Consider the following 13,238-nt stretch of genomic DNA (forward strand, 5'->3'; position numbering starts at 1 on the left):
CAACAAGGAAAAAATTGCCATGAGACATCAGTTAAAGAAATGACCAGACGTAAAACCAAAAGACAAAGTTGCAAAAACCATCAAGTAAAAATGATCAACATTGATGCCTGTCACATGAGAAGAATTGAAGATGGCCATAGTTCTGCAGATCATTGTATAATTGAGGAAGAAAAACATATTGACATGTGCATACCATCAAAAGAAAATTGTTTTGGAAAAGAAAACAAGTTGGCCAGGTATCAGAAACATGTATTTTTAACGAAACATGGTCATTGAACAGATATCCATCGAGCAACCATGGGACTTTGGGTCTGAGATGTCAGAGGAGATTCCAGGCCAGGGTACCAGGAGAAACTATGAAAATGAAGTATACATAGGATTAGTTTTCTATTGCTGCATACAAAATACCACAAAATTAGCAGTTTAGAACATTAGCCATTTATTGTCTCACAGTCTCTGCAGGTCAAAGTCCAAGTGTGGCTGAACTTGTTCCAAGTTCAGTCTTCCAAGACTGAAACCAAAGTTACCACTGCTCCTTATCTTGGGATTCTCTTTCAAGCATGTATGGTCACTGGTAGAATTGAGTTCCCTGAAATTGTAGACCTGAAGCCTAATCTATTGCTGATTATTGATGAGAGGTCAGTCTCAGAGCACAGAGGCCACCCATAATTTTTTGGCATGTGGTCCACCCTGTATGTCCTCTCAAACTTTCAATCTCCTGATTTTCAATAATCCTCCAATGCTAATATAGACTCATATTTATAAGAAACCTAATCCTGAAAGGGACCCTCCTATCACCATTTATTTGCCATGTAATAGAATCTATCATGTGTGTGAATATCACATCATATTGACAGGGTTCATCCAAATTTAACTGTATCCAATACCTTTCCTCAGAAAGGTCTAGTTCCACTGAAATTTTCCTGAGGAGAAACAAGTTCTGCCTCAACACTGCAACATCAGCTCCAGACCAAAAGTTTCAGACTGTTGCCTACCTCATGAATTGCCAATGGGCTAAACCACACAATTGTAGAAGCCAATACCCTGAGATAAATTATAATATTACTTTACACAAACATCGGTGTATGTGGCAAAGCAATTTTTAGATTGGAGCAAACTATATAAATATTTAACCATACATTGTTATTTAAAAAGATATTCCAGTACCCAAATTATTGGCTATGTCTGCAATCAATAATTTCCAAAGCTAAAGGGCACAGCTGGACAAATGTCATAAATGTCATAAATGTTAAAAAGAGAATTATGGGAGAAACAGAGACCGGGGGTGAAGTGACAATGGTCAAAATGTTCATAGTGTGTGAAAATCTGTTGCTTTACTTCCTTATATATCATGAGATATTTAAATTGAATGTCTTAAAGAGGGATATAGATTTTAACAATATAATGAAAGTACTTTTTGAAATATTGGCCACGCATATTATTGAGAAAGAAAGTTTTCTTAATATGAATATAATAAACAAGCATTTTTAAAAATGGACAATAAGCAGAGGCCAAGGAACTAAGAGGCAGAAATCTGGAGCCTAGTGCAGAGGCATGGAGCCCACTGGAGTGCACGGACGGGAGCAGGGGACTAGGAAGTAAGCCAGGCCATGTTCCTTGGGTGCACTACCCACACCAGCACAGCCCAGTGACCAACCACACCCCACACACCTGAACCACATCACCTGCTCTGACTTCTCATGCTCAGGCACCCCCATGCCACCAACTGCAGTGCACGTAACTGTCCCACACTCCCACCCCAAATGCAGCCCAACCCACCTCTCCTGTACCCCTTCTGAGCACTAGTTCCCCCTCCCTGTTCCCTGCAGGCAGTTGCCAGTGTATAAAGGGTTCAGGCACTGACCACCATTCCCAGGCTATCCTGCCCCCCATTTACAGTGTCGCACAGCCTCACCCTGCCCCCCACCCTGAGCTCTGCCTATCAGTTTACAACTCTCCTAGTCTTCCATATGCCTACAGCCCCCAATCATGTCCTTCCACTCTGGAAACTTCAGTTTACAACACCTAGACCCATGCATGCGTGGGGGCCTCCATTCATTTCATTCAGCTCTGGGACCTTCCATTTATGGCAGTACTATGCATGTGTACAGCCCTCAGCCACACTTTCTAGCTCTGAAAAAGTGCTGACCAGTGCTGTTGGATCACATCTGCCCCCAACCCATGAAGGTAAATGCCAATCTGCTGCCACAGATCTACACATGCAAACAAAGTGCCCCACATTTCAGACCAGTGCACATCAGGGTTACACCCCCCCAGACCAGCATACCCACTGGCCATGGGCGCCCATGTTCACAAACATCAGTGTAACATCCCCAACCTGGGCCTATACTTGCCCTGAAACAAATCATTGCACTGAGTGCCCACTCAGTATCCTGATCCATGCTACACAACCATCCCACAAACACAAGGCCTTAGACTACGGAAAGAAATCAACTCCCAAAGTAAATCAATCAAGATATTTACATGCGATTAAAATAACAGAAGATCACTAAGCGTATCAAAGTGCAGACAGATATAGCCCTGCTTAATGACCAAATTATAACACCAGAGGAGACACAGACACTGGAACAACTAATCAAAGATGTTCATACAAATCTACTTAATAAAGTAAGTGGGATGCCTTTTATTTCTTTCTCCTGCCTGGTTGCCCTACCTAGAACTTCTAGCACAATGTTGAATAATAGTGGTGACAGTAGGCATCCTTGTCTCATTGCTAATCTTAACAGTAAAGCTTTCAGTCTCTCTCCATTGAGTACAATGGTGGCTATTGGTTTTTCACATATTCCCTTTATCATGCTGATGTAGTTTCCTTTGATTCCTATCTGAAATATGCTCTACATCTAATTGTGGTGTTGTGCTTTGAAATACTTTTTTGTATATATGGCTTTTTTTTCACAAAAAGAAGGGGAAAAGTTGATTGTGATTATAAAAAAATATTTAAGCCTTCTAGCCTCCTATATTCTGGAGCAGCTAGAAGGAAAAATATGAGGGGATCATATGGTAGCCCATGACAAAGATCTGTCCTGTAACTACTTGTTGAAAAGTGCTTTGAAAACTATTGCTTGTTTGTATCTTTGCTTTGTATATATGGTATACTATACAAGAAAAAAAGTTTTTAAAAAATGGCCAATAATGGGATTCATAGCAGAGGAACTAAAAATGACCATTAAGACATGAAAAGTTTCTAAACCTCATTGGTAGTGGTCAATGAAATAGGAAAGGAAAATAAATGAGATATCACTAATCACCTACTAGCTTTCCCTCTTGGTGAAAATGTAGCAGGCAGGACTTGCCCTCTTTCTGGTTTAGCTGTGCTCTCTGTGGAAAAACCCCAAACCCCCTCTCCTTGCAGGCAAGTGAGATAATATAAGGTTCATTTCCTGGTATAAACCCCCCCTCCCCTAGCCTTCAGGAACTGGTAAAGATGCAGGTTGGCAAAAGAAGACATTCCTGGGGTGGGGGCCCCTCAACAGTTCAGCTCTGGGCCATTCTCAGCTTAAATCAGCCAATTGTGTACCTTGTCTTTAACATGTCAAAAAGTCTATAAAAGCTAAGGTTGCTTTTTGTTCGGGGCTCAGACTTTTGAGGTGACTTATCTGGGCCCTCATGCACACGAGCTAATAAAGCCTGCTTCCCAAAACTGCAGATCCTTAGTCTCAGCCTGTTCTAAATTCCTGGAATGTTCCTGGAGGCCTGCAGCCTCATTCCTGGTTTTCATGCTACAAAAATATGAATTATCATAAGTTTCTGGATAGCATCATCCATATTTATTAAAATTTACAACCCTAAGAGAAAGAGACATGGGCAATTAAAAGAATCAGATTTTCCACCTTTGAATCAGAGGAAAGATGGACAGTGACTCCGGAGGTCTTGTCTTGGGTAAGCATGATGTGGCAAGATTCATGAATTCCCAGCCATGACCTAGGCTTTGGATAAGTGTTGGACACTGAACATGTCTCCTGATTAAATAGATTTCCCTCCCTTTTGATGTAACACACTTCTCCTCTCTCAAGAATCGTAGAATCTCAGGGACAGGGTAACCATAGAAAGGTCTAGTCTCACTAGACAACCCAGGAGGAGATGGCACAGCAGCTGACCAACCTGGCAGCGCAGATGCAGCTGTTAAATAAGTTTTATTTCAGGAAAAACTAACTGCATCAGTCAGATTAGACAGAAAGGAAATGTTCAGAATTTCAGTCTTCTCTCTGCCCTGTTCTTAGGAAAGACACCAAAGACCATAGAAATCTGTGCAAAATCATGGAAGGATTTAACTCATTATCTAAGAAATTCTTACTTTTAAAATATATATATATATATATATAATTATTTATTAAAAATTTAAAATCTATAATTCCTTTTCCCCAGCAATATTTCACTTGGTGGTCTGTTCTACATACATAAAAGTATTTCTGTGTAAGATAGAAAGGTTAGCCTTTTTGCTCCCTTCTTTTATCAAGAGGTAAAAAAAAAAAAAAGCTTTAAAACATTTTGTTGATTGACAGTTGTGCTGATTGAGTAAGAGATCCAATCTTCTTATTTTGGAATGTGAAGCAGATATTTAAGGGAGTAGATTATTTCTATAAGAACAGATGTTTAAGAAGTGTCACCGATTATAAAAAGCAAGATACAGAGTAATGAGTAATGTATGAACCAACTTTTCTATGGACAAAAAAATGAAACAGGATCTCCATTCATTTATATATATGCTCATTAAGAAAGGAAAAAAGTGGAGAAATGTATAAAATAAGCTATTTACCTCAGTCACCTGGAAATGAAGGGACCTACAGAACTAAGATTAACTTTTAAACTACAACTGCTTTGCTTCACTTGTGCAAATGAGCTTTAACTTTATATTATTTAACTACTTTGCTACATTACAAATAGGAAAGAAATGAAATAAAGATTTAAGTTACAAGTAATTATAGGTAATTGTGAATTTAATTAAAAGTGCTGTGATTTTTCTCTCAATTTTTCAACAATAAAAGGATATACCCTGCTACCAAATAATTACTAAAATGAGATGAATGAATATCAGCTTTCTATAAAACATTATAAGATTTTAAAAAACACTTGGTCAATCTTGCATATTACTTACAGAGTCATCCACACATTTATTTTCTTGCTGGATTATTTAAGAGCTTGTGTTTACATAAGGCAGATATATGATACATGATATCAAAATTTCCCACTCCATCTTAAAGAAAATATTTAAATCTATTAAGCAAGAGATTAACATACTATCTTCTAGATTTGGTTAGCAGTTTTTAGAGATGAAAAGAAAAGACTCTCTGGATCTATGTGGATAGATCTCAATTTTGCCTTTTACTCCCAGGTGACTTATATTTGGATCTTCAAGGAGTTCTGTAATATCATGGAAACCTTGGCTGCTCTTTGTCCCCAGTTCCTAGGAAAATGACCTCTAAAATTTTGCTATATCCAGTGAAGAAGGCAGGTCATTTGTTCTTCATGTGGTGCTAAAGAGGAGATGAGGTATTTACAGAATGGGGCCTGCCAAACATGCAGTCTTTGCTTTGGGACTGACCACACCAGAAAGACCAACCATGAGATTAAGGGTTTGGGGCTTGGAATCATATCATAGCAACACATCTCCTGCAGCTCTGGGAGAACAGAGTGTGCAGATTGAGTGCAACATGCATATCACTTAGGCCTCTGTGATAGGACCCCATATAACCTGGACACTAGGAACCCACAAGACTTCCATGGATGATAAGGTACATCTCTGTGCCAGGTAGGTGTTGTGTCCTGACTCTGTGTGTGTAGGACACAGACATGTGCATTTAGAATACTCCCAGTCCTTTCCTTTTGGATGTCTTCTTTTGGCTTTATCTTATTTGTGCCCTTTTACTATAATAAAAATATAATTGTAAGTATAGTGCTTTCAGTGAGCACCAAGAGTCACTATAGCTAATTTTGAAACCTGAAGGTATGTTAAGAACCCATGAATTTGTAGGTTGCTGGTCAGAAGCATGGGATCCTCAGCCCAGGATTGTGACTGTACCTGAAAGGCAACTTATAGAGGATTTCCTTTAACCTGTGGAGTCTGGCCTACCTCTGGTATTTAGTGCCAGAATTATATTGGGTTAAACCACTATTTAGAGTTGTCAGAAGCTGTTCTTTCAGAAATTGTGGAAGTTGCAGAATTTTCTGTAGCCACAGAGATGCACCCCACTGGACTCCTGAATACTTGAAGCTGAGCTTGTGTTCTAGTTTGCTAGCTGCCAGAATGCAACACACCACAGATAGATTGGTTTTTAATAAAAGGGGATTTATTTCAATAGTTCTTCAGAGGAAAGGCAGCTAACTTTCATCTCAGGTTCTTTCTTACATGGAATGGCTCAGGGTAATCTCTGCTGGCCTTCTCTCCAGGCCTCTGGGTTCCAACAACTTTCCCCAGGGTGATTCCTTTCTGCATCTCCAAAGGCCTGGGCTGAGCTGTGAGTGCTGAGATGAGGTATGCTGAGCTGCTTGGGCTGTGCTATGTTGTGCTCTCTCATGTAAGCATGAGCAAATTAAGTCAAACATCATTCATTGCAGCAGGAATGCCTCCTAGCTGACTGCAGATGTAATCAGCAACAGATGAGGTTCACATACCCTTGGCTCATGTCCACAGCAACAGAACTAGGCATGTTCACCTGGCCAAGTTGACAACTGTCTAACTACCACAGCATGTAACCTAAATATTGAATATTGGAACATCCTTTAAAAAATATGACAGGCCCAAGAGAACAGATCTAACAGTTTTGGCATGTAGATTCCTAACAATAAAGCCCAGCAGACGACTGTGTGATGAATGATGTGTTCATTGATTTCAGATAGTTTGTTTGCCTCCCATTCCTTAATAGGAGCATAAAATATAATTCAGGAGACAACTAAGGTGGTTCAAGCTTTCTAATAAAAGCTTAGAAAGTTAGAGAACAAACAAACATAGATAAAATGAAATCAGAGGAAACAATCCCTAAAAAGAAAAAACAAGATTCCCTAAAATGAAATAACACAAACCTGTTATTTTTAACTCTCAAAGAGGCAAATAGATAGATGCTGTCATGACAGAAGAAGTTGCTCTAAAAAACTGAATTACAATAATATAAAGCTCTTCTGTATTAAAAATTATCACTTCAGGAATGAAGATAGAAAATAAAAAGACTACAAAAAAATTATCTCCCAGTTCCTAGTTTCTTAGATAATGAGCCCCAATGGAACAATAAATTCAAGAAAGAGAAAGTCACAGAATTTGGGAAATTTCTGCCCACCCTGGAGAAAGTGTAGAGATTCCCCAAGAAGAGGGTGGGCAAATCCCAGGGTGACATGTGCCCCCAGAAACAGTACACACACAGGGAATACTGTAGCAAGTCATAAATTTCTGGAAGGTAAGAGGTAGGGTATAAAATTTCCAGTGATTGAATCAACTCCTGATTGAAAACAAATTGTGTCTTTAGCACCATACATGGAAGGAAATTTGAAATATTCTGGAAAAACTGCTAGAAGACCCAAAACTGGCTTTAAGGATGACAAAGATACTATTGATAAACATTTTTGTGAAAAAGAATAATAGTGTTACTATTCTAAAAGAATAATAGAGTTAAAAAGAATATATTTAACTCCTATACTGAAGAGTAAATGACTCGATAAATGTAAAGCAATTAGATCAGTACCTAAGAATAGTAAGAGTGACAATGATATTACCTGTGATGATGTTGATACTTATGATTAGTGAGGGTTGCAAAGATTTTGGAGTTAGGTCTCTGGGAATTTTGTCTCCCCTTTTAGTTGTGCTATCCTGGGAAATTTATGCAACTCTATAAGCCTCAGTAATTTCATCTGTAAAATGTGCATGGTGTTGGCATCTACTTCATAAATTAAATCTAAGATTTTGATTACAGTAGGCAATGCTAGATACCATATCTTCCCTTTTTGATATCCTATTGAGAAAGTGTGTGGTGATTTGTCACGGCAACAATAGAATTGAATAATGCAAGCATGGTCATGTAAGTCATATCTGCCTTTCTAAACTCAGGCTCTATCATACTCCAATTTTGAGATCAGTATAATTTGATTGGGGTCATCTTGTTATTTCAGGATAACATTTTAAGGGAAAAAAAACCCTTTTGCATGTACGGTGACAAATGCACAGGTTCCAGGACTGAGGATGCCAACTCATTTGGGGACCGTTATGTCCATACCATTGGTGATTCCTTGACCAAGCTTAGCCAATTATATCCTCCTTACTGAAAGTCTGAATTTTTCATGGATAGATGTCTGACTTGTAATGTTTCATAAAGCTGGGACTGGGTTACTGAGGAGATAGAAGTAAAAGAGAATAATAGCTCATGAATACTGAGAGATGTTCCAGGCCTGTCTTGGCTCTCCTGACATTGGAACACTGTTACCCTATACTGGACCCCCTTCCCTCTTCACCTACTCATTGAAAGCTTTACTTCCTTATTTTGTAAGTGAGGGTGTTTGAAAATAATATCTTAAAATTCTTTGGTTCAAAGATGGAATAGTTACGCATAGTTCCCTATGTGCAGTTTCTTCTACTCAATTTTGTTGGAATTCAACTTCCTAGCAGCAGGTGTGCCTTCTTATTATTCAGGTTCATAACAGAAGGAACTGTTCTCTGCTGTGTTGTGAAAAGTTCTGGGAACACTGTTTATCTGCCAACAGCCAGAGAATTTGAACCTCTGGGTTGGAAGCACTTAAGAAGACACCTGGTTTGACAACCTCTCCAATCTAGTATTGATTTGTCTATACCAAGGAATTTTATAATCTATGCTAGGAAATTTCCATGTCTGGAAAATCCTTGCTGTGTCAACATATATTGCAACATGTATTGCAGAAGGCAGCCTAAGGAACTTGTTCATCATATCAGCCTGAACTCTGCCTATTCTAACTCTTAGCATTTATGCTGGCCCCAGAATAGTCTTTATCCTTCCTGTATGCACAGAAAATGGATATAACCATTTATCCACATTCCAGCCCTTCATGAGATGATTGGTGGTGGTTAACAAATGTTTTTGATAGTATCATTCTAATGGGTTTGAAATGTTATAACATTGGGGTTTTGATTTACATTTCCCTGATATCCAATGATGTTGAGCATCTTCCATTTGCTTACTAGTGATTTCTGTAGCTTCATTGGAGAAATGTCTGTTCACATCTCTTATCCATTTTTGAATTGGCTTGTTTGTCTTTTTGTTGTTAAGTTGAAGGACTTCTTTACAAATATGAGATATTAATCCTTTATCAAATATTTGGACTCCAAATATTTTCTCCCATTGTGTAGATTGTCTTTTATTTGCATGAAAAATTTATTTGGGGAACAGATGTTTTTAATTTTGGTGAGGTTGCATTATATATGTTTCTTTTGTTCCTCATGCTTTTGTGTAAGAAACCATTGGCTATCATAAGGTGCTGAAGATACTTCTCTACATTCTTTTAGGTGTTTCATAGTTCTAGCATAAAAGGACAATTAAGGGGATTATTTAAGTGATTGTAATGGACCAAGTTTAACTCTAACTATAATGAAAAGTTACTATTTCCCTTTACTTAAGATGGGAGATTATGGGACAGACTAAAATTTTTTAAACAATTCACAAAGCACACTTTGATTGCACATCTGAGATGTAGTATGCATGAATTTTCAACCATGTTACAATGTTTATTGAAAAAATGAGTGAATGAATGAACAATCAAACAAAATAAGACTGAAAAAACAATATAAACAAGATGTTAAAAATCAGTTTTCAACAGTAGAGATGCCCAGCCAAAGGAATATTAAACCACCCCATTGCTTTAGCCCTATGCTTTCTGCCAAAGTATAGGTTCCAGTAAGGATGAACCCAAAAAAATGGTGAAGTAGTTAAACTTAGTTTTCATTAATCTTGGGATTTAATGTTCTACTAAGTTACTTGATTAATTCTGTTTTATTAATCATAACAAATACATTGCTTTCAGAAAAACATTTGATGTTAATTATGTTTCTCAAGGTGAACTTACTAATGCTTCATATTTCTTTGTGTGTATAATGAAAGGCTTGGTACATTTAAGGAATTTCAGATACAACCAAATCTAATTGCCATGGAAGCCTATTTTAATTACAGAAATGACACAGGAGTTAAAATTAAGGATCTATCATGTACATATTGTATGAACTTTAGCAAGTCACTTAATCTTTCTGAGATTTGCTTCTTCATTTGGAAAATAATGGTGAACTAATCATTGCTCAGCTAATCTCAATTCTTTGAAGATTAAATGAAAACACGTTGGTGAAAGTGGTGTGATTTCCTTTAAGAGTATATTTATAATTACTATGATTTTTGCCTGTTGTGCTGGAGACCTGGTTCGATTCCCGGTGCCTGCCCATGCCAAAAACAATCAAACAAACAAAAAATACCATATATAATTGTTATGTCGAAGATCTCACAAGAGATGTGTAGGGATCAAGGTGAATTTTCAGGATTCCCCTGGGATAGCATTGTGTGTACAGCTTCATTATACTTTAATGCTACTGAGGATGTGTGATCTAGAGAAAAGAAGTGATAGTCTAAGGGTCATGTAAAAGTATTGGGGTCACAAAATTCTCAATGACTTCATCCAACTTCAAATCCCCTTCTAAAATGAAGGTGGTTGGGGATCTGGGCAAAGGTAGAACAGTCAGGATTGGCAGAACAAGACACAATCCTTCAAGGGATTGGGATGTAACTACATCCTCAACACTGGCACTTAAAATTTGTTCAGTATGGTGGAGAAGTGGCTGAATTCTTGTTAGGAATCTTCCTCTGTGGAACAGCAATCTGATTTTTTTTTAATGCTCTCAGTTATTTAGCATTTTGTCTAAGAACAAAGTGACACTGAGACCTATATTCTTCATCATGATTCTCATGCTACATGTTCAGATGATAATTCAGAATCATCTAAAAAGATAGATGAACTTCAATGCAGATGCCTGCCAACATAAAGGTGAAGATGGAGACATCACTGAAAAACTCTATCAGAAGTTTAAAATTCTTTGTTGGTTTATGACAGGACCTCAAAACTTACAGAAAAAGGCCAAACACATCAAAGTTACATGGGCCCAATGTTGAAATAGTGTTTGGGTTATGAGTTCAGAAGAAAATAAAGACTTCCCTATTGTGAAATTAAAAGCCAAAGAAGGCACAGATCAGCTAAACTGGAAAACAATTAAAGCTTTTAAGCATGTTTATGACCCCTATTTAGAAGGTGCTGATTGTTTTATTAAGCAGATGATACACATGTCATACCAGATAATCTGAGATAGTTTCTTTCAAATTGAATGACCCATTTACTTTGGAAGAAGATTTAAGCACTATGTAAAGTAGGGCTACATGAGTGGAGAAGCGATATGTGCATTGAGCAAGGAAGCCTTGAAGGAACTTGTGGGTGCATTTAAAACAGATGAATGTACACATAATTCCTCCATTTAAGACAGCACTGGGGAGATGCATAGAAATTGTAAATGTAGAACCAGGAGATTCCAGAGCTACCACTGGAAAAGAAACTGCATCTCTTTGTACCACAATAGCACTTATGTACCCCAAACATTTTGGTGCTGGCTTATAACTATTGTCCCACATTAAGGGGTCCTAGAGGTTGTTCTGATCTTGCCATTTCTCTTCATTATGTTGACCTTGTAACTAAGAATGGTTTTGAAAACCCCCTTTATCATCTTTGCCCATATGGTTATTTATACAGATATTAACCTCCCTTACATGAGCGTATACTAAGGAAAATAAGTGAGGAATACAAAAATGATGATTCAAAAGTAAAGTGTGGAAACCATTGCAAAAAAAAAAAAACATGAATGAAGAGAGGTAAAATGTCTTCATGGCACTGAAGAAGGACTTCTACATTTCTGGTAGAGAATACTGGATCCTAGTGTGGAATTCTTCCTAAATGAGTATTTCATATTAGAAATCTTTCATATGAATGATTATAAACTGAAGCTTTTAGTGATCTTTCATCTGTTAAAGTGTTTTAATACAGTTATATATTTACATATAAAGAATATGTGTTTTTAAAATGGTGGCCTGGTAGAGGGAATGAAAAAGAGATTTTGTTGCCAGTTCCTGACCACCTGTGTTATTATCACTGAGAAACTAAAATAGTTAAATTTGCTAAAAGTACACTGTACCATCTTAGTAGCACACAATGCTAAAAACTATCTGCCTTAAGGAAATTCTAGAAGAAAAATCATTGTCCAGCATTGTTTGTAAATGCAAGATATGAGTTGGTATTTGCAGTATGACATAAATGAAAAAAAAATCCCTCCGCTGCCCCCATGTTGTTTATCTAATAAAATTCTTCCTGTGATTTCCTACAGCATTATTTCTTTTGGCAAGAGATGACATATGAGTGGAACTTATCTTAAAGTGCATTATTAAAACCATACTTTGGAATTATTGTTGGCTTGACTATATTATATACTTTTGGTATATAATTGGTTCTAATTGGGGGTTAATTTTTCACTAATCACTCCTGAATAACATTCTCCTCTATTAATATTTATTTACTCAAAACATTAGCAGCATTCTGTAAGCATACGTTCTTAAATATTTTGTCCCCAAAGTTACCCGTCATTAATTATAGATAGCTAATAGAAAATATAATGCTCCTTGGGGATGCTTTTCTTATATTGGTACCATACTCAGGAATTACCAAATAACATTTTTAACTATTTAAAACTCTTTCCAATTACATAATTATAGTTCCTTCTATTTTTGTCTCATTGAAAAATTCAGAACTTGTTTGTACCTTTTATAATTGGTTTAAAACAGTTTTAAAATTCTTCATTTTTTCAGATCTGAGGTGGTTATTAGACTGGCAAAACAGTTGAAATGCAAAATTTTGACCAGAGTTTAAAACATTAGAAAATTCTGAATGTTTAAGTAAACTAAAAGATATCATAAACTAAAAGACGAAATACCATTTATGAGTAACAACCCGGAACTCAATGCTGGCTTTTACTACTTGGAATGATTATGTTTTTCAGTGGATAAGCTTAACAAAGTAGAAATACATTTAAGAACAGCCTTCAAAAATACATTTATATAGGTGGGTCATGGTGCCTCAGCAGGCAGAGTTCTCGCCTTCCATGCCAGAGATCTGGGTTTGGTTCCTGGTGCCTGCCCATGTAAAATAAAAAATAAATAAATAAATTTTTCTTAAAAAACAAAACA

At 37.0% G+C, this 13,238-nt stretch overlaps 1 pseudogene; it reads left to right on the top strand.

Annotated features, from left to right (window-relative positions):
* Positions 1–265: 265 nt before the first annotated feature.
* On the top strand, positions 266–11,761 carry LOC143668162 (glycoprotein-N-acetylgalactosamine 3-beta-galactosyltransferase 1 pseudogene; annotated as a pseudogene).
* Positions 11,762–13,238: the final 1,477 nt, after the last annotated feature.

This window comes from Tamandua tetradactyla, chromosome 24 (genome assembly GCF_023851605.1).
Source record: "Tamandua tetradactyla isolate mTamTet1 chromosome 24, mTamTet1.pri, whole genome shotgun sequence".
Classification (NCBI taxonomy): Eukaryota; Metazoa; Chordata; class Mammalia; order Pilosa; family Myrmecophagidae; genus Tamandua; species Tamandua tetradactyla.